Genomic DNA, 19,916 nt, shown 5'->3' with positions numbered 1-19,916 from the left:
TCAGCATAGTTACAATACCATAGAAAATGAAAGGAGTAATCATAATAAAATGACAGTGGATTTCAGCCACCTTCCTTTCGCTAGTAAACTAATATTATTATTATTATTAGACTAATAAAAGGTCTCTAGGCTTGAATGGGGAACCCCATACCGTAAAGATCAGCTTAGTGGAATCACATCACAGGATCAGCTTAGACTCTGCTCCTGGGAAAGCTCTTCTTCCGAATGTGTCTAAAACATGTAGCCTGCAATATTAAAAGCACTCGGCTTTCAGGTATTTGCAGCTGCGTGCGTGTTATGGCTAAATAGTGGGCCGATCAACCTGAACCCAACAACATGCACCGTCTAGCGACCCAGACTGTTTCTTTACACAATGTTCAGACCAAGGTCGCTACTCAGTGTTAGCGATGTGAACAACAGACAGTTCTCATGTGAAGCAAAGTCGAGCAAGCATTTCTCAATTAATAACATGTGACTACAGTGTCGTGTGCAAAAGCAACAAAAGCGGCAAGATGGCTTTCTAACATCTAACGCGGTTGTGCTAACTTAGCATTGTACGTATATAGATAGCAATCTTCACTACACCACCACAGCCTTCCTCAAGTGTTCTTTTTTGCAATCTACTCCATCTGCTCATACCCTGCTCCATCAGTCCTTTCAAAACATCTGTGAAACTGGAGAAACTCCATGTTCTGTATTCTGCCACCCATCCTATGATATGGTTACCGCATGTGTCTTTTTGACTCTAATACTGCTTAGGGTTAGGAATCTTCAATAACAGTTACAGATTCAAACTATGGCTTATCCAAATACTTGAATACCAAAATCTTGTGTTCTTTTGGTGAGATTTCAGAGGTCGTATGACATAGCGGCATGTCAGCATAGAGGCACCCTCCTGCCCTCCCATAATTTCCTCCCAGACAACGTCCACTTTCATTGTTGATAGGGAATAACATATCAGAGTAAAAAAGAGAAATTCTAGAGAAAGAGGATTGGATAGTTCAGCTTTTAGCACAGCTCTTCCCTGCTCTGCGCCCCTTACAAAAACAGCTTTTGTATATATCTACACAAGTTACCTTTCACTCTGATCTCCTCTGCCTGATACCTGACCACTCCCTCCCCTCTTCCCGCAATGAACTCCGTTATCACCTCTAGCAAGAGGCCTTTGATCCAAACAATAGAAGATACACCTTTTCTGGAGCCCCCGAGCAGACAGGGGTTACTAAGCACAAATTATAACAATCAGGGCCATTTATCACTGGTGTTTTCGGACTTTACCTTACTGTTGAACCCAAAACTGAGCAGCAAGTACACCCCTTTAGCACTTAACCCTCAGGGTAGCAAAGTCGAGCAGTCCAAGGTATATAATCGCGGGAAGCAGTGTGAGGTAGAAACCCAGAACTCAGTGAAACATGTAACAGTAGTCAATAAATTCATGTCAGACAGCACTTTTGCATTTATGAACAAGTTCTTCACTTCAAACACAACTTAATACTGAACAGATACAATTCAGAGGGCAGACATATGGTGTACATTGGTTAAAGTAGCAATCACTATATGTGGGGGCTAGTCGGTAGTAGCTTGGGCTATTTCCCAATGAGCATGTCATGTAGCAAAATATAGTGAACGCAAGGTATTTTCCTCTTGGCGAAGCTGTTGCTCTGGCTTTCTTGAGAACCTTCTGGGTTTCTGCATAGCCCTTCCCAAAGTTTATCCTGGGTTAGTTCCTGGTAGTACATAAACTTAATTCCCCAAAGTTTCCAGTCCTCCCTGCCAGGACCGGACTGGGAACCAAAACCGGCCCTGGCAAAGTCCTCGGCCGGCCCACCCAGGGGGTTGGGGGTGCCGCCGAGCTCTTTGCCAGGGCCGGTTTTCGGCCGTTTTTGTTACAAGGCCGATTTTGCAGCTATGCTGCAAAAACGGCCCTGTAACAAAAATGGCCCCCAGGGGCCCAAAACCGGCCCCCACCCGTGCGGCGCACCGGGGGATTGCCCGGTGCCCGCTACGGCCAGTCCGGGGCTGCTCCCTGCAATGCTTTATGCTTGCATAGTATCTTGCTGTTCAGATTTCAGCAGATCACCCTGCTTCAGGTTGCTAAGAGTGAAGTTTGCACAGCTACAGGGGGTGTGTGTTCCACATGGGTCAGCAGGAACAGCTGCTCTGACTTGTCCCAGATAACACAGTTAGAATCTCTGGCCTCATGTCCAGTGTGCAGGCTTTTGCTCTGGCTAAGGAGGTGGGGCAGCACACACACAAAGGAGATGGCTAGCCCACCCTTGGTCACAGTGGTGATCCAACAGAGGTCAATAAAAAAAACTATGAATTGAGGTATGCTATTTCATTATACAGACCCCCCCAGGATATTGCAGCATAGATTTGCAAATTTAGTGGCACAAAAATGGAAATTTTGCGGCACAAAAATGGAACTTTTGCAGGATTATTGTGGCACTTTATTTTACTCATAATCATTCCTTTTCAGCCTTGAATCAATAAAAACGGTTTAGCAGAGTATTCCAATTTGAAATAGGCATGTTTAAAGTGTCTGGGAGTGTTTGTTTGCTATATTCTCCTTTGTGGTAACATTTTGGAGCATAATTTAATCCAAGCACAATGCACAGGGTTGCTGTTCATCATGCTGTCCCTGTGGGAGTGAGTCCTGACCCCCAAGGGCTGTCCTCAAAGTCGTGGACCCTTGACTGGAGTCAGAGTGTACTCTCCCGGCTGACCGGAGGGTTTCACCAGATCTGCAGAAGATCAACGCAGAGCCACTAATCACATCACCGCGCTGCACCTCATTGGCAGCTTCACCAGATCCGACACAAAGCCTTGCATCTCAGTACCCCTCAGCTCCTGATCGGCGACTGCCCTGGGTCCACTGCAGAGCGATGCAGATACTGGCACTGAGTAGCCCCTAATAGATCAGCGGCTTAAACGGATCGCAGCACCAAAAACAGACAAGAATCCAAGGCAGGTATAGCTACCACAAAGAGAGACATGCAAACATCCAAGTTATGCCATGTGCCCTAATACCTTAAGTGCCTCAAAGAGTAAAAAAGATAAATAGTGAAAGACCCTGTATCAGGCTGGGATTGCCAAGGATGACAGAGAGCGAACATTAGTGGCCATCCTAGTGGTAATAGGAGTGCCTTGTGGCAATGGAAACAAATTGAGCTAAATAAAGCTCTTGTACACTGGTAAGGAGCAAGTAGCCCAACTATAACAACAGATTACTGATGAAAGAGACAATCAGCACAAAAGGGAGCAAGCCCATGTTGTGCCAAGTGCACTCGGCGTGTTAAGAAACAATAAGAGTGGCCCTGCAGAAGTGAGCTGCTGGCTAATAATTTACCGTTTGTTCTGCATTCCGTCCATCAATTGTGTGTCTTTTGCTTTCTCGCCCTAAGTGCGCCAGGTATGCCCAGATATGGGTCCTGGGCTCACTGCGCCACTGGAATGAAGCTATCCTGGCTGAAGAGGGGTGAAACCCCGAAACCGGTCCTAGGATGCTGGTTTCCGGTCCAGGGAGGACATGGCTTGGCAGTTCGGGCTGGACTGTTCCCATGAGGCACAGGGTCAAGACTGATTTGCATATGGCCAGGTCTAAACTGGGGTGGCACGGTGAGCAAAAGAATCTCTTGACTGGGGGTGAATATTTTGATTTCTTCTGCATTATCCATCAATTGTCTCTTTTAATAATTTACCGTAGCAGACATAAGCCACTTTAAATCGATGTCTGGTAATGTTCCAAATGCCCACTGTAATGAATAACGGGATGCCAGCAGAATGCCTGGTAACATGAACATTATATGAATAGGACGAAATATGAGAGGGCAGACTAAATACATTTATCTAAAGCCAAAAAAAAGACTCGCTGGCTCAACAACAAAATTGCCACTCAGAAGGGAACAAATGACGCGCGGCACTTCCTAGTGTTAAATTGTCTATAATGTCTGGTATTTGAAGGAATATCCCAGATGCCCATTATTCTCAATAACAGCGTGGAGATGGAAATGATATCAAAGAAAACAGGAAGGTAAACTGATTGAATTTATATAAAGTCGGAAAGGAGGTCAATGAGTCAACAAGAGCATACATAATTCTGAGAGAGATGACTGCTAACCGTTGCAAAAAAAATAATTCAGAGTGAATTAGATGCAACCATGTGAAAGCTCACCGGCCCTTCCATCATTCCACACTGAAGGAGTCACTTGCTTGGTGTCAAATGCGCCAAGTGTCCAGAACGGAACCACGAAGTAAGTACATCTGCATAAAAATGAATAATCCCTAATATTACTTAACTAAACAAGTATATAGGTCCATACTGTGCTTGCTAGAAATGTGGGGGCATAAACTTACCCGTTCATAACGGATGCAAAAGGACCACTCCACGCTGTAACAACACGCCGTCTGCTGAGAGGGAGAGTATCTTAATCTCCGTGTTGGCACCAAGCTTTCGGTGCTGTAAATCACTGCTGAGTGGGCAAAAGAGGGTTGATTTGCTGAATGCACTGCTAAACTCAAATGATTTCTGTAAAGACTGAATGTCTTTGTAACAGCGCCACAATGAAAACAGACACATGGCAAGAAGCACACAAAAAAACCTAGAGAAATGTCAAGAACACAACTTTCTCTTTTTTTTAATAATTATTTTTACTACACGAAAGAGAAAATAGCATTTCTTGTTACAGAGGACATATAATATCTCAGGTACACATATATATTATTGCAGTTGTTAAATCGAAACGACAGGGCAGGGAAATAGGAGCTCATGGGGCGAGGGGTTCCTCCAAAGGAGGGGCGGTGGGTGGAACACAAATATTCCCTCTGTACACATTCCATTTGTCCCAGATTGCTGTCCACTCTTTGGGGCAACCTTGAGCAACATACACTGTTTTCTCCCTAAGAATGCACCAGTCCATGTCTGTCTTCCAGGAAGACAGTGTAGGCGACTATCCAGACCTCCATAACCGGGCAATATTACTCTTGGCCACCATCAGGCCCAATATGACCCAGGTTTTCCCCCTACTGTTCAAATCCGTAGGCACCCAGACGTTTAACAGACATCATTTGGCTTCAGGCTGGAGATCCACCTCGAACACCTCATTTATACATTTGTGTGTTCCCTTCCAGTATCGCTGGATAATTGCACATTCCCTTATTATGTGCATAAAAGTACCCTCTTGGCCACATTGCCTCCTACACAACTCATCAGAGGCTCTTCCCATGCTAACAGGCCTGGCCCTGAGACATAGATCCTATGCAGAATTTTCAATTGAAAGAAGAACACCACTTTCTTATCTCTGAATATTATGAAAACTGCACCCAACCAGACCTAAAAAGGACTGGATGGGCCCCTACCACGTGCCCGTATTATGTCCACAATGCCACATGCCATTTAAGAGTGGTTTAAAACTATTAGTTTCAAAATCCTTCCTGCTCCAGGTGAATCCCGCATGTCCTCCTATCACTGCACTCTATCTCGTTGATGTGAACTGTAGGTGCTGAGGTATGTTAACAATTGACGCCGATTACCACTAATCAGCCCTGAGGAACTTGCAACACCTGATTTCGCGGGCACTTTTGTAAAAAGGCACAGCCTTTTTACATAAGTGCTGATTTTGTGATTATTTTGCAAATCGCGAAATCCTGGAGGGTCTGATTATAGTGTTGAACTTTGGGCACCATACAGTCACAGGATCTTTGTCTCATTTTGAGAAATCAGTGGCATGTAGTTAAGATCTTTTAGGAGCACTAAGCCACCATAGACACTCGGGACCACGTGTACTACCATTTCATTTTGCAAGTCTCTATTTGTGAATTTTTGTGACTCGCAATTACAGACTCGCAAAACAAAATGTACTAATGTGTCTCATACACATTAGCAATTCCCAATGGAGTCACAATGGCTGTCTCATCATTATTCACGAGGCAGGTCGCAATTTGCAACAATTTGGGAATGGGCAATAACGCAGGGATGGTGGACTGCTGGGGACAGCAGACCACCAGGTTTGTGTTTGCTTTTAAATAAAGCAACTTTCATTTTTGAAATGCAGCCTGTTTTCCTTAAAGGAAAACATCCCATTTCAAAAAGAAAAATGAAAGTTTGTTTCATTTTTGAACAGTAGGCAGTGGTCCGTCGCACTACTGCCTGCTCTTGAAAAACGTTTTCGCTGCCAGTCACAAAGGGGAAGGGGTCCCCTTGGCACCCCTTCTCGTTTGCAACTGGCTTACCTCCTACTTGAAGTAAGCTGTAATCTGCAATTGTTTTGCAACTGCATTCTGGTCGCAAAACAATTGTACATGCCCTTGCCACTCACTATTAGGAAGTGATGCCCTTGGCATGCACCTTCCTAATAGCGACTTGCAAACCCTATTTTGCAAGTCAGTAATAGGTGACTGACTCACAAAATAGGGTTGATACGCTGTTCAAGCCGTTTTAGCTGTTGTAAACGGGCGAATCTACGTTTGCGACCGATAAAAACGGTTGCACATGTGCCCCTTTAGCTTCTTGGCACACTGCTGGGGCAACAGGGTCTCAAACCCTCACCTAACTCCTTAGCTCCACACATTCTCCTAGTGTCTTCCTCATGCAAGGACCTCTCCAGAACCCCCTTCTCAGCAGTCACCCAGGACCTTCCCTCAAATTAGTTCCTCCCGACAGGTTGCCGGATGTCTTGGTTCCTGATCCTGAATCTGGTTAAAAGGAGTTGGCAGTCAGTGAACCCCCAACCTTGGAGCACAAATGTTTTTTTCTGTGGCCACTGGTGTGGGTCAATGGTAGAGAAGTTGTAGCACCCTGTCTGATAGTTTCTGTCCCATGTGGTAGGACACAAAACAAAACCGGTTGGCGATAACTGTTACAGGGAATAGTTGTGCAGAAAGAGGGCAGTGTATATTTCCTAAATTTCAGAGGCAGTCTCTGTCCCCTACCCTCAACACCCCAGAGTCTGATACACAACAAAGGCTCTCAGGAATGCTTCGAAGCATCCCTGAAATTCCCATTGATGTCTGAGGCACTCTACAACCTCCATCGCATGTACCATTCTGGCCCAGGAAATGAAAATAGATTAAAAATTTCCAAAATCATACACAGCAAACCCTTCAATCACATTCAACTGAACCTTCATAAACTACACACGTATCATACATGGATAGAGTTAAGGACCCAGTTGCAAGTTACTGCCAGACTAATTTACAATACAGGAAGCGCCTACTGGCCACTCTGCCCGACAGGTGACAGGTGAAAAGGCCTGTTTTGCCTCTATAATATGTTGCTGCCAACGATGTCAGTCTTCTACAATCTGGTGAGCTGAGAGTAGTCACCCTTATAAAAGGAGATCAGACTTTGTGTATCCTTCTAGACCACAAATCCCAGCTGTAAGTCTCATTTTCTGTTACAATGCATGCATGTGACACTCAATGTGTGCTGCGGCAAATTTGAAACAAACAATAGAAACACACTGTATTGAAATCAAGACAAGGGTCTGCACTCTCCATATCCTTGCAGCAAATTAGCGGCAGTTCCTCTGCTATGGAGGAGGAGTGTCGCACCATTGGCTCAGAGCAAGCAGCTGAAAAATTACATTTATTTTTTATTATCATTTTATTTTTCGGCAACTACCTGAGCCAAGTGTGTGCAAGGAGGGGCAGGGCTGGGCCATTGCAGGGAGGAGGAGTGGAGTGGAGTGCAGTTCTAAGTGCGCTTGACAGTTAGGCCGGCCATCTTAGCCCGGCCAAAAAGACATCGTAGTTAGGCTTCTCCAACCCAGCTGTGTTCCACAGCCGGGTAGAGGAACGGCACAGACTCCCGGTGCCTGAGCAAGTGTTGACCCAGCCCGCTCAGGCCATTCCCCGCACTGCTGTTATGTTTGGTATAGCATGAGAGCAGCACGGGGATTGGATGGGAAGTCTGTAATGGTGTCATAGGGACTGTTGAAAGCAGGAGAGCAGAGGATCACCGAGGCGGCTGGCAGCATCAGGTAAGTCTTTTTTTTATTATTAATTCAACCCCCTCGCCTTTGCTGCCTTCCCGCCACACTACTTTTAATTGGCAGCAGCCGCGACTGTCGCAAACCTTTTCCAACCCAATAGGTGTTGTTTTCTGTTCTGGACAACTCCCATTTAAACATCTCTGAATGACAGATCTAGCTAGCAAAGTTTGTTGCTTGCACACTGCAGTTTACGTCAGCCCTGAGAGAACTGAAGGCCAGACGTACAAAGCATTGTTTCATTTTGCAAATGACCCAATTCGCAGACTGGTAAAAATACTTTCTCAAATGTATAAAATGCAAAATGCAATTTGGTAACTTGTTGCTGAATCACATTTTACATTTGTGATTTGGTTTTTGGAAGGGGTGTGTTTAGGGCGTTCCTTCCAAATACCGAATTGGTATGGAATGTATTACTGTTTTGCGACCGAATTCCAGTCACAATACAGTATTACTTTAGCACCAGTTTAAAACTGGTGGTAGCCCGTTTGCAAAGGGGAAGGGGTCACCAAGGGACCCCTTCCTCTTTGAGAATGTAAATAAAAATCTTTTTAATGATCAAGCAGTGGTCCCACGGACCACTGCCAACTCTTAAAAAATGGTACTTATTTTCAAATGCATCCCATTTTCCTTCAAGGAAAATGTGCTAAATTTATTTAAAAAAAAAAAAAAGATTGCTCAGCAGGCCACCATTATTGTAATGGCTGTGATTTCTAATGGGTTGCAAGCTGCGACCTACCTCATTAATATTCATGCGGCAAGTCGATTTGTGACCCTCAAGTAATCCCCAAGTGAAATTCAATCACTTTAATACATTAGGAATACCGATATCCTATTTTTGATTGGGAAGGATTCACAATTAGGAAATCGGTAATCCTAATGTTTGTACATCTGGCCTTGAGTCTTTGCCCGCCGCCTTGTTCATCTAGTAACTCTGGTCTTGGGGCCCTAAAGGAACTTTTAATGAAAAAAACGAAATCAAATTACTCCCTAGTATTTCAAGGCTGTGGCAATGCCCCAGGCCAGCTTCCCTGTTTCTTGGGCATGTAACTCCAACCTACTCCCGTTTACTATTGTAGAGCTATTTACCCGTAACCTGCCATAATAAGTTTGAAGATGCCTCAGTTCCTACACCAAATGTGTTTGAAGGAGACACACAATACATAGAGAGGAATACAGCATTAGATTTAAGGTCCCTTGTTCTCCTTTAGAGACACACTTCACATGTAGCACTTCAGGGAATCAGAGTACAGACGCTCAAAGTCAGCAGTCCAAAGAGGTACCACGACCACAGTGGAAGCCGAGGATGGCTCTGCATTCCATGGGACTTTCAGGGCAGGTTCGGTGTCAGAGTTTTTTGGGGGAGTGTGGGGTGGTGGCATGAATCCCACGAAGATACAGGAGCTGAACGCCCTTAAAGCCACCTGGCCAGTCGCCATGAAAGATTTATCCTCGGGACGAAGAGCGGAGTCTGAATTAAGAGAGGGGTGGGCTCTGACAAGCTAGTCAGGGGCGTAGCCTGGTAACTAAAATTAGGGGTGACAGCCTTGAAACACCTCCATAATGTGCCATAATAGAATGCCAGCAAAGGACAGAGGCAGACCGAGAGGAAGCTGTAACAACTACATTGTGGGAAACAGCAGGAAGGGACAAATACATTGCAAATTTCCATGAAGGCGCGAGTAAGCAGGGCAGCCTGCAGGTGGTAATGCATTATGAAATGGTAAGGCATAGAGTGAATGAACAGTGTCTCAGAGAGTAGAGTGTAATTACACATTTGCACTTTGTAGATAAAATAATGGAGAACACTGTAGCTTCTGAACTGCTGGCTAAGATTGATCTAAACCTCTCAAAAGCCGACTAATCTGTTGTTCGACCCCTTTCTCAGATGGGGCGTGATAGGATATTGGCAGCTGTTAGTGGAGACATATGTTTCTTTATGTTGCTAGATCTATTGGTGCTATTGAGACCGTGGACTGCAAGGCATATCTAACCATTTTTGCAGATGCCATAGGACTGGGTGGAGGGTAGTCCAACTGCGTTTATCCTTCCTCTCCATATTCTCATAATATGTCAAGAGGAGTCTCAGAGATACCCATCCATCAGTTTCATCCCAGTGGATACATAAGCCATTGTGCAGACCTGAGAGGACTTTATGGTAATATTTGCACAGGGAGGCATCATCCACCTCATAGTGGGGGTGTGTTTGGCAATTTGGAAAAAGAGAATGGTTCACCCCCTTTAGACTTATTTTCTGCCAATCAGCAGGTAGCCTTGCATCCAACTTCAGAGTACGTGGCATAATTTGTCACGCCTTGTGATGCATGTGCTATTTATATATGCCAAACAATGATGGATGATTAGAGTAATTTCATGAGTAATTTATTTTCAGGATAATGGTTTGGTTTTAGCAGCTGCAGAGTTGGACCACAATAGACTGTTGAGGTTGGTACGTGAGATTCTGAGGGGAAAAAAACTCCAGTTGGAAACTGTCAAATAAAAGTACCAAATGTAACACATTTATGACACTAAAAAAGGAACAAAAACAAAGCAAGATGGTCTTTGCAGGTGGTTTGAGCGTTATTTAGAAAAACAAATTTAGGAGAGAATTACTGAAGAAAGGATGAAGTGTTCGAACTGAGTCAAGAGTGTTATGGAAATATGTAACTGCTTACTTAATACAGACATAGCAGTCTCAAGACACCACATGTTTGATGTAAGGAATCAGATGATGTTGAAGGCTGATGCTACTATGAAAGGTTTAACAGATATGATTAGATAAAGAGAGAGAGAGAGAGAGAGAGAGAGAGTGTGTGTGTGTGTGCGTGTGCGTGTGTGTGTAGTTTTAATCATTTTAGGAACTTTGTGTGTGGTGACTTTTAAGAGTCATTCCGTTTATTAATTGTTAATTCATTCACTAATGAAGAAAAGATTTGGTCCAGGCAAACGTTTGCATCTTTAAGAGATTAACAAATATCCAAGGAAGATATTTGGTGCTGGAGTACATAGCTAGTGGAACATAGCTAGTCATGTAAATGTAGTGGAATATTACTTGCCCAAATCGCCAGCCAAAGATTAGGACATCATTGGGAAAGGGGAAGTGAGAGATTACATAGGGAGTTTGAAGGAATTGTTGCTCAGGTAGAAGATGATTGACACTGGTGCAATAGCCTAGTGGAAAGGTGTTTACTCCAGCCCTGACTGACCTATATGTATGTGAATCTGATATTGTGGCTTTTCTTTGGCCCAACTAACACACTGATGAATGATGATTCTGAGGTCCAGAATATGTTCTGTGACCTGGCGGGACACACCAAATGTACCCTCTAACTCAACACGGGACTACTGTCCATGTCCTGGGTTGCTAACGTAGAGCAGCGGTGGCTGCATACCATCTTGGATTATAGTATTCAACAGACCTTTTTCTGTGTGGTACAGGCCCTACTTGAGTAAAAGGCCCTACTTGAGTAAAATTCTGCTTATAATTGACACCCAGAAACGTGTGCTGACATCCTATGTACAAGAGGAGAGAGAGTGTGTGAGTGAGAGAGAGTGACATGTAGCTGGTAGCAAGACTTCCTGTTGTGAGTGTATGGTTGCTGAGACCAGCTGTTTCCTTTTTTAATTGCTCCTGATTTTACATGGCACAAGGTGGAGGTTGTAACAGTTCCCATTGGTAGCGGACGTGTATTATCTGTATTCTTGAAAGGAGTCCCAGACACAGTTGTGTGGAAGGAGGGTGACAGGGCTGCCTTTAAAATGTCTATAAGGACCTTTGAGCAGGGATTTGCCGATTGGATCTTCCTGCACAGTGCCAGTTGGTTAATGGTAGGGGGTGGGGTGAAGCGGAAGATTCTGTAGGTAGAGGGTGGCAAAGTTCAAGGCAGGACCTGCAGAGGTTTCACACTCCATTCTGCGTGTATTTTGAATACTCCAGCTTGAAGCCAGTCTCACTACTGTTTGCAATGACAGCCACCATCTTGCACAAACACTTCACTGCAGCCAGAAAATGAAATTTTAAAAACAACTACCGCAAACTGGTTCCTGGACTTTGAACAGTGGATCAACATCCTTTGTCTGGAAAATTAGCAAGAATGTGGCACTGAAACCATCCTGCTTGGTTCCAGTTCCGTGTTCTTCTTCACCAAGGAAGGGAAATATTCTGCAAAGTATTCCAAAAGCTACTGTGATCCAGGGCTGGAGTATGTCTGACAACTAGTCTCCCAGAAGTGAGGGGACATCTCCTGAAGTCTGCACAACTTGCTGGGCAGCTGAGGTTCAGCCCAGCCCTGGAAGCCTGCCTGCATAGAAAGGAAGGAGCGTGCCTAGCCCTGCAGGAGGAGCGACTGTACAGACGGAGAAGCCCAGCTGTGTTCCTGGAGCGTAGTACAACCGGAAGAGCAGACATGCTAAAAAAGTATAACAGAAGTTGACCTGAGCTAGAAGGGATCTACAACCTGTCCTGTGTGGTTTAAGTTCTAAACTATGTGAAGCATCATTGTTCCCAAGTGAAAGGGTGCCGTCTGGCATCACCGTGGTGTGACCAGAAGGCTCTGTTGTCATTGAGTCCTTAATGTGCGGTGACTTATTAAAACACCGCCATAGAGGACCCCCCCCCTCACTGACCTGAGGGCAATGACTGCGAAAGAGGAGTGACCACTGTATCGCATGCCATGCTGGCCTGCAACCTGTCAAGAATGTGGGACAGGCCCACAATCCCATGCCTGCTGGCTACGTCGCTGACTGTGCAACCACAAAAGGAGTGCCACAAACTCCTAAGCTGGACCTCATCCAAGTAACAGGTAACACAAGGACGGAAACTAATAGGCTACTTTGGACTCACAAAGCTAATTCAGCACATTAGAGAAACGAATGAATGTCTTTGAGAATTATGTATTTTAAATATTGTTTTTCTTCATTTGCGATGTTTCAGCAAATACAATTACATTGGCATCATTGCAACCTTCGAGTCGCACAGTTTCCCATATTGAGAAGTCCTTTTGATCAAGATAGAATGCAAACTAACCAAAGGGTTTTTGAACAGAGTACTTGATTGCACAGTCCAGTTGTGAGCTCACACCTGTGCCCCTTTCTTGCCTATGATCTTTTGTCATTGCTGCAAGAATACTTAAGTCTGGTGTTAGACTACTGCAGAACTGGGCTAGAGCTCCATAGATGTGTTTTGTTAGAACCCTGTAGCTGAACCCCCCATAAAGTGTAGGATTGCGTTTTGCTCTGAGATTAAAGTACTTCTTGGTTTAATAAGACACGCACAGAGCTGAACAGCTAGTTATTGTATCTGCTGTTTGACTGCTTAGGTTCGGAGTCTCTACTCCGCACACTACCTCCCTGAGAAGCAGTTGAAGGTTCACCCATCCTACCATGCGAGTCAAGTGACAAAGGGATGTACTTGGACTGGTTTGCAGAGCCATATTTGAATGGACCCCAAAAAACAAACTACCCCAAACAGATCCCGATTTAATGGTGTGATTAGCCACTACTAATTGCCTACAACTTGAACAATCAGTAGTCCGGTACCAACAGAAATCTCTGAGGCAAACACATAGGCAGCTTCCTTCTTCAGGTGGCAGAACTCCTAGGTGCTGGGAGGGTGCTGGATCCACATGGAAGGGATGATCCAATCATTTTCGGCGTGTTTAACACAACCTATTTAAAATGGTTTCAGCACATAAGCATAGTGGATGCACCCATCTGGCTCCCCAGTTTTGTGCCAAAAGCAAGCCCGTCTTAACACATCTGGGACAGAGCGGAGTCAAGGACATGCCGCGGGTGCGAACGTACAACTTTACCGAGATTCACCTCTCAATTGACCTTTCTAATTAAACAACCTCAATAATGGGGAACTAACAGAATCACTGCTTGCATGTCCCTGCATGCTGATTAGTGCTAGGGCACTAGTAATATATGCTGAAGAGATTTGTTTTAAGGATTACTCTCTGCTTCCCTATTCCCAAAAGAGACTTCTTTTCCATCTCAAAACAAGGTCAATTCAATCAATAAAAACCAAGTGTACAAACTCCTTACATTTGAACAACCTCATTAAAATTTGCATTAAAAAAGAAATTAAATCCATATAAATAACATCATAGATATATATATAAAAAAAGGGATAAAACACTAAAGAAGCCAAACATCCATTAAAAGAATTCCCAGCCATATAGAAGTAAGAAAGAGTACAATTTAGAATTCAAAAGACAGTTCACCATTTTCCCTAAGCACAATCTTCCTCAAATATCCTTTGGCGCCATGATCGTAATAACAAGATCTACTAATACACCAGGCACATAACCATCCTAACCAGCCTGGGTTACAAACATCTGGAGCCTAATCCAGACGTTAAATAGGAAACGGCTTACTGCTAAAACTGTTGGATCACATGTTTCGGTCGTCAAAGTTCTACAGAAAACCCGATATTGTCCGATTTCTAAATTCAAGCATTTGGCCATATCCATCTCCTGCGGATCAAATGGTACTTGATACAACAAAAAAACATGTTCCTCAGATTCTTGTGCTAGGCAGCATGCAGGACATACTTCTATTGCTAGATCAATGACCTGGTTGTTAGGCGTCTTTAAAAGTAAGCTGCAGGCCCGAAACCTAACAAACAGGCTTTTAGCTAGAGGTGGTGAGATCAAACCCAAAAAGGGTTCAAACTTGGGACAGGGCTTAAAACTTAAAAACTGGGTTTTTAGGTGACCGTTGGTCATTCTCACTGCACAATGCTCTGCCACATATGCCCAGTACTTGGTCTTCATTCTGATCAAATATTTCCTAGCCCTCTCTGGACAATCCCACAGACTCGGCATTTCCAATAATCTACACCAATTTGCAATGTGTTTAAGCCATGGTAATTTTTTTGCGCCACTAATCTTTAGGATCTCCCATAATGACTTGTTGTAATCATTTAACTGGAACCAGTATGTTAAGGGTTTGAGCGAAGCCACATCCCCGATTCTTTCCCAAATCAAAAGATAATGGAGTCAAAGTGTTAGTAACTGGTACCAGGAATGAGTGATCTGATAAAAATATGTTCACACACCGTCAGTTTGTGGGTATTTACATAGCCCCAGATCGCAGCGCCGTACAATGTGCCACTTTGGGCTTTAGCATGGTAAACCTCCAATGCTGGGGTCAGCAGCAGAATTCTTGACTGTCTATAGAATCTCAATATTGACTTTGACCTATGACATAAGGTAAGATAACTTTGCTCAAGTTGCCGCTCCCATCCGAGCGAGTCAGTCAACCTTATCCCTAGTCAAAGCTTTTTACCCTCTCAAGTGGTTCAGTTGCGATCCTGACTGCTCGTGATTTTCCCTTTCCCTTTCCGAAGACCATGAATTTTGTTTTTGCAACATTAAGTTCCAGACCCCTTTGCTTGCAGAAGACCAAAACTTTGTCTACTAGATTTTGTAGGCCCATTGGTGTTGTGGAAATGAATAGGGAGTCATCTGCAAAGAGCAGGATCGGTATTTTCTTACCATTCAGGAAGGGGGAATCATTTCTACAGTCCATGAGCCTATTGGCCACTTAATTAATAAACAGGGAAAACAAAGTAGGAGCAAGTACGCACCCCTGACGCACCCCACAGTGTATTGGGCTCTTGTTAGCTAGTTTACTGTGGTTACCCCATCATACCTGGGCATAGTTATCCTCATGCATTCTTGCTATCAAGTTTATCAAATTTGTCGGAACACCCATGCCTAGCATGACTCTCCATAGCTTTTAACGGGGCACAAGATCAAACGCAGCCCTCAGATCAACAAATGTTACTTATAAATTTTGTTTCTTTAACAACACGTACTTCCACGTGAGTAATGTGAATCTAAAGGCCTGATCCCATGTACTTATCTTGGTTCGGAAGCCCACCTGGCAGGGGGACTAAATTGCATTTTCATCTATCCAGGCTTGGAGTTTATCTAAAACTTGCCTTGCAAAAACCTTTTGCAGATTATCGATCAAACTGATCGGTCTGCAATTAGAAGGGATTGAAGCACCATTCTTATATATAGTAATTATCTCAGACCCTTTCCAGGTTGGTGGAATATCTTCTCCGGCTAATATACAATTTGACAAAAGATTTATATAAGGAGCCCATACCACAGGTTCAGATTTAGACAGGTCACCTGGTATCTGATCTGGTCCAGGAGCCTTTGCTGCTTTCAATCTGTTAATCGCTGATGTAGTATCATTCAGGCTAAAAAACAGCTCAGTACCAGTAATATTAGAAGAAAAAGAAGTGTCTAGAGTATTAAGATTGGTACCAGCAATTTCTGTGGAGATAGTATCCTCGACCCTACCATATAGAGTAGAAAAGTGGCTAACCCATTCCCCTGGCTTGATATGGTGAAAGGGGATCGTAATACTATCCAGGCTTCCATGTGCGATGATATGCCAGAAGAAGTGATTATTGCTGCACCTTGCTGCTAGTAGTAAGTCTTGCCAATTTTTATCAGCAAAGTCTCGCTTGCCGTTAGCAGGCGCAGATTTTTATCTGCGTCGTGCCAGAGCCATCCCAGGTTGACTACACTCACTAACTGCTCTCTTTAGGGCCCTTTTAGCTGATTTGCACTCAGAGGTATACCAATAGGTTTCTTACCGACCATCTTTTTAGAAAAAAACATACCAAAGCCTCATAGAAATCCCTATGAATTGACAATGTTGTCCCTGGTGATGGGTGGGAACTATCTAGGCCAGACAGAAAATACACAAATGCCTCTTAGGTCTTCTAATACAAATCACTATCGGCAGGGACTCTGGGCCAGGTTACTCTTCTACAATTATTAGCTACAAGAGACTCCTATTCCATTGAAAGTGGTTAAGTAGGTTTCTTTTATGGTGAACACCCTCCATATTTCGAAGCAGGGGGTTATGATCACTATCAGACCTCGGGACAATCATCATGTCCTCTATTACTGACCAAATTCTAACATCTACTAGGATGTAATCAAGAACACTGAAGCCGGGGCCCCATTTAAAAGTAGGCTGCCGATTCAAGTCTGAGTGGGTCCTCCCGTTACAAGCCCTTAGGCTGCTCCCCATAACTAAGGATGCAAGCTGAAGGGTTACAGTTGTAGAACGATAGTTACCAGTATTCAATGCTAAGTTTGGTATACCCCAAATCTCAAGGTTCAAAAGAAATGTTAAAATCCTCAGCCACCAAAACTTTAGAATTGGTTTGATATACACCAATTGGATCCTCCAGCAGGGATAGCACCAAAGTCTCATTACATGGGGATACAGACCTAGCATAAACATTAAGCACCGTCAAGATTAAACTTGTAGGAAAGGTAAGCAGAATCCCTAGTATGTCAGCAGAGTTGTTTGGTAGCCTTTTGTATTTACAGGCAATAGTATTCTTCACAAAGATTACCTGTTCAACCGCTAGCTCTACCTGATTTCGTTGGCGCAATTCCTTCAACGCTGTAGGTTGTTTAACCATTAATATACACCCTGTCCACGGCCCATGTCTCCTAAAAAATGCAAATATAATTTCTCTCTACAAAAGCAAACCAACCTGGAACAGAGAGTTTAGAGTGGATCCCTGCCAAGTTCCAAGAAATCATAGACAAACCTAAGTATGCCCCATTTTTCTGCATGGTATACCTTCTAGGGATTCCTGCCTTGTAAGAGCTCACAGTGCCTGTACTGGAACAGAAATTTCCCAACTACTACCAAAACAAGTTGTTTTGCAAACAAAAGCAAAAGCAAAAGCAAAAGCAAAAAAAAAAAAAAAAAAGAAGTACCACAAATCTAGCGCAACCAATACAGAAGAAATCAATCAGTATCTGGTCCATGCTCCATGGATGGAAAAAAAAAAACATACGAAGACAAAGTGAAGCCGATGGGCGCAAACACGCATTCACCGATGAAAAGGAAGAAAATAAGATGGACAGTGAAGGCAACCAATTGTAAATAATGGGTGGGCTAAAAGCCACTTTTTAGAGTTCGTTTTTTTAGAAACAATAGATGATCGCAAGTAACAGCGCATGCTCTGTTTCAGGCAAGACCTATAAAAGAAAGGCTGTGAGGTCTCCACTAACGATAGGGAGCATGGTTTTACAAACTTAAGGACATTTTCATAACTTCCAAAGAGTAGAGGTCCACATAAAATTAGCCTCTACAGCTTCTACAGAATGTAGGATTTCTAGCCCTATGATGCTGGGTCTTTTTTTAATATAATAGATGCAGAGGTGAAATATTACAAACAGAAGATTTATAACCTCAAGGTCACTCAGTTATTGTAGCAGAATCGAATCTCATTATTCGGAACAATCAACCATGAACACACTATGTTTTATGTCTTGTTTATTAAAAAGACATGGGAAAGTGTAACTCTCACCTTATAATTACATTAGAATTCAATAGATGTTAGTTTACATCAGATTTTATAAAGATGTTACACAGTTTTGTGCTTGTGAGAGAAACCCTCATAGAAACAGGACTAATACTTTCCACACAAAGGTATTTTTTACAGTGTAATTAAAAAACTTTACAACATACATAAAAGTCTGGCTCTGCGCCTGTGCAATTGAAGAAACATTTGGCCAACCGTCTATACAGTTATGTACACATTTTTAAAGAGTTAAAAGATTGAGCTAAACATAAAAGCTAAATGTACAAGTGTGTGCAGACTTAGTGAGGTGAAAAATATGGAGGTGTGTCTGTTTATGGTTCAACACCGACTGTGTTCTTTTTCAGTCACAATTACTGAATGCCTGGTTGCAGAGGAATCTAGAGTGACTTAGCAGTCTACCAGGGTTGATAACAGAAATGTCCCTTGGCCCATTTCACCAGGAGCACTTTCATCTAGTTCTGGCTTTTAAGTCAACTGCAGTTTATACTCTCGGATTGGAGGCCACATTTATAACTGAAAAAGGCTATTTTGGCTGTGGCATGGCATCAGCTGGCTGCTCTCCATTAATTGTTTTTCTGTCTCTTTAAAGATTTAATAACACTGACCCATACTGTGATGCAATGTCATATATGCCAACCCTTGAAAAGAAACGTGAGGGTTATTTTAGCTGACAAAGTAAAGAAATATTACAATGTTTGTGTAACAAAGTAGAGAGATTCCCTCAACAAGAAGAGTACAGACAACAAAACGGTATGGAGGGAAACACCCCTTACAAAAATGTCTTTAACACGCAGGTAAATATTTGTGCCTTTAACACGTGCAGTAAGTATAGGTAGGTCTATCTGTACACACACACACACACACACACACACACACACATATATATATATATACATATACATATATACATACATACATGCATACACATTTCTAATAAATTTAAGGTTTAGGGTTGGGTAGTGGGACAGGGACAGGGAGGCAATTTGTAATTTTAGGGCTTAAGGGTGGGTAGTGGCAAAGGGAGGTAAGAGTAATTTTTTTATAGTTTAGGGGTGGGTAAGGGTAAAGGGAGGTCAGGGTAATTTTGATAGTTTATGGTGGGGATAGTAAAGGGTGGTATGGGAAATTTTAGGGTTTAATGAGGAGTAGTGAAAAAGGGAGGTACAGGTAATTTTAGATTTAAGGGTTGGTAGTGCTAAAGGAAGGTTAGAAGTACATTAAAAAAGGGGAAACATTACCTCACCCAAAGAGAAAAAAAATTAAATGTAATATCAAATATATGTTAGCTATTATATTTAGTTCAATATTTTAACACAATTGGAGTTGTTAATACATTTATATTGATGATTTTTAAATAAAAATGCATCAGCTGCACGATTGTTCCAGATGCAGTCAAAATAAATCAGAATCACATTGTAGACATACTGTATTATGTGCAAATACTTAGGAGTATTCAGATTCTGCGCAATATTCAGAAGTATTGGAGTTGTAAATGCATAGTGCTTGAGTTTGGCCTATATAATGTATCAGATTATGTGCAATGTTTTGGAGTA

This window comes from Triturus cristatus, chromosome 4_1, assembly GCF_964204655.1.
Source record: "Triturus cristatus chromosome 4_1, aTriCri1.1, whole genome shotgun sequence".
Classification (NCBI taxonomy): Eukaryota; Metazoa; Chordata; class Amphibia; order Caudata; family Salamandridae; genus Triturus; species Triturus cristatus.
This window is presented reverse-complemented; position numbering follows the sequence as displayed.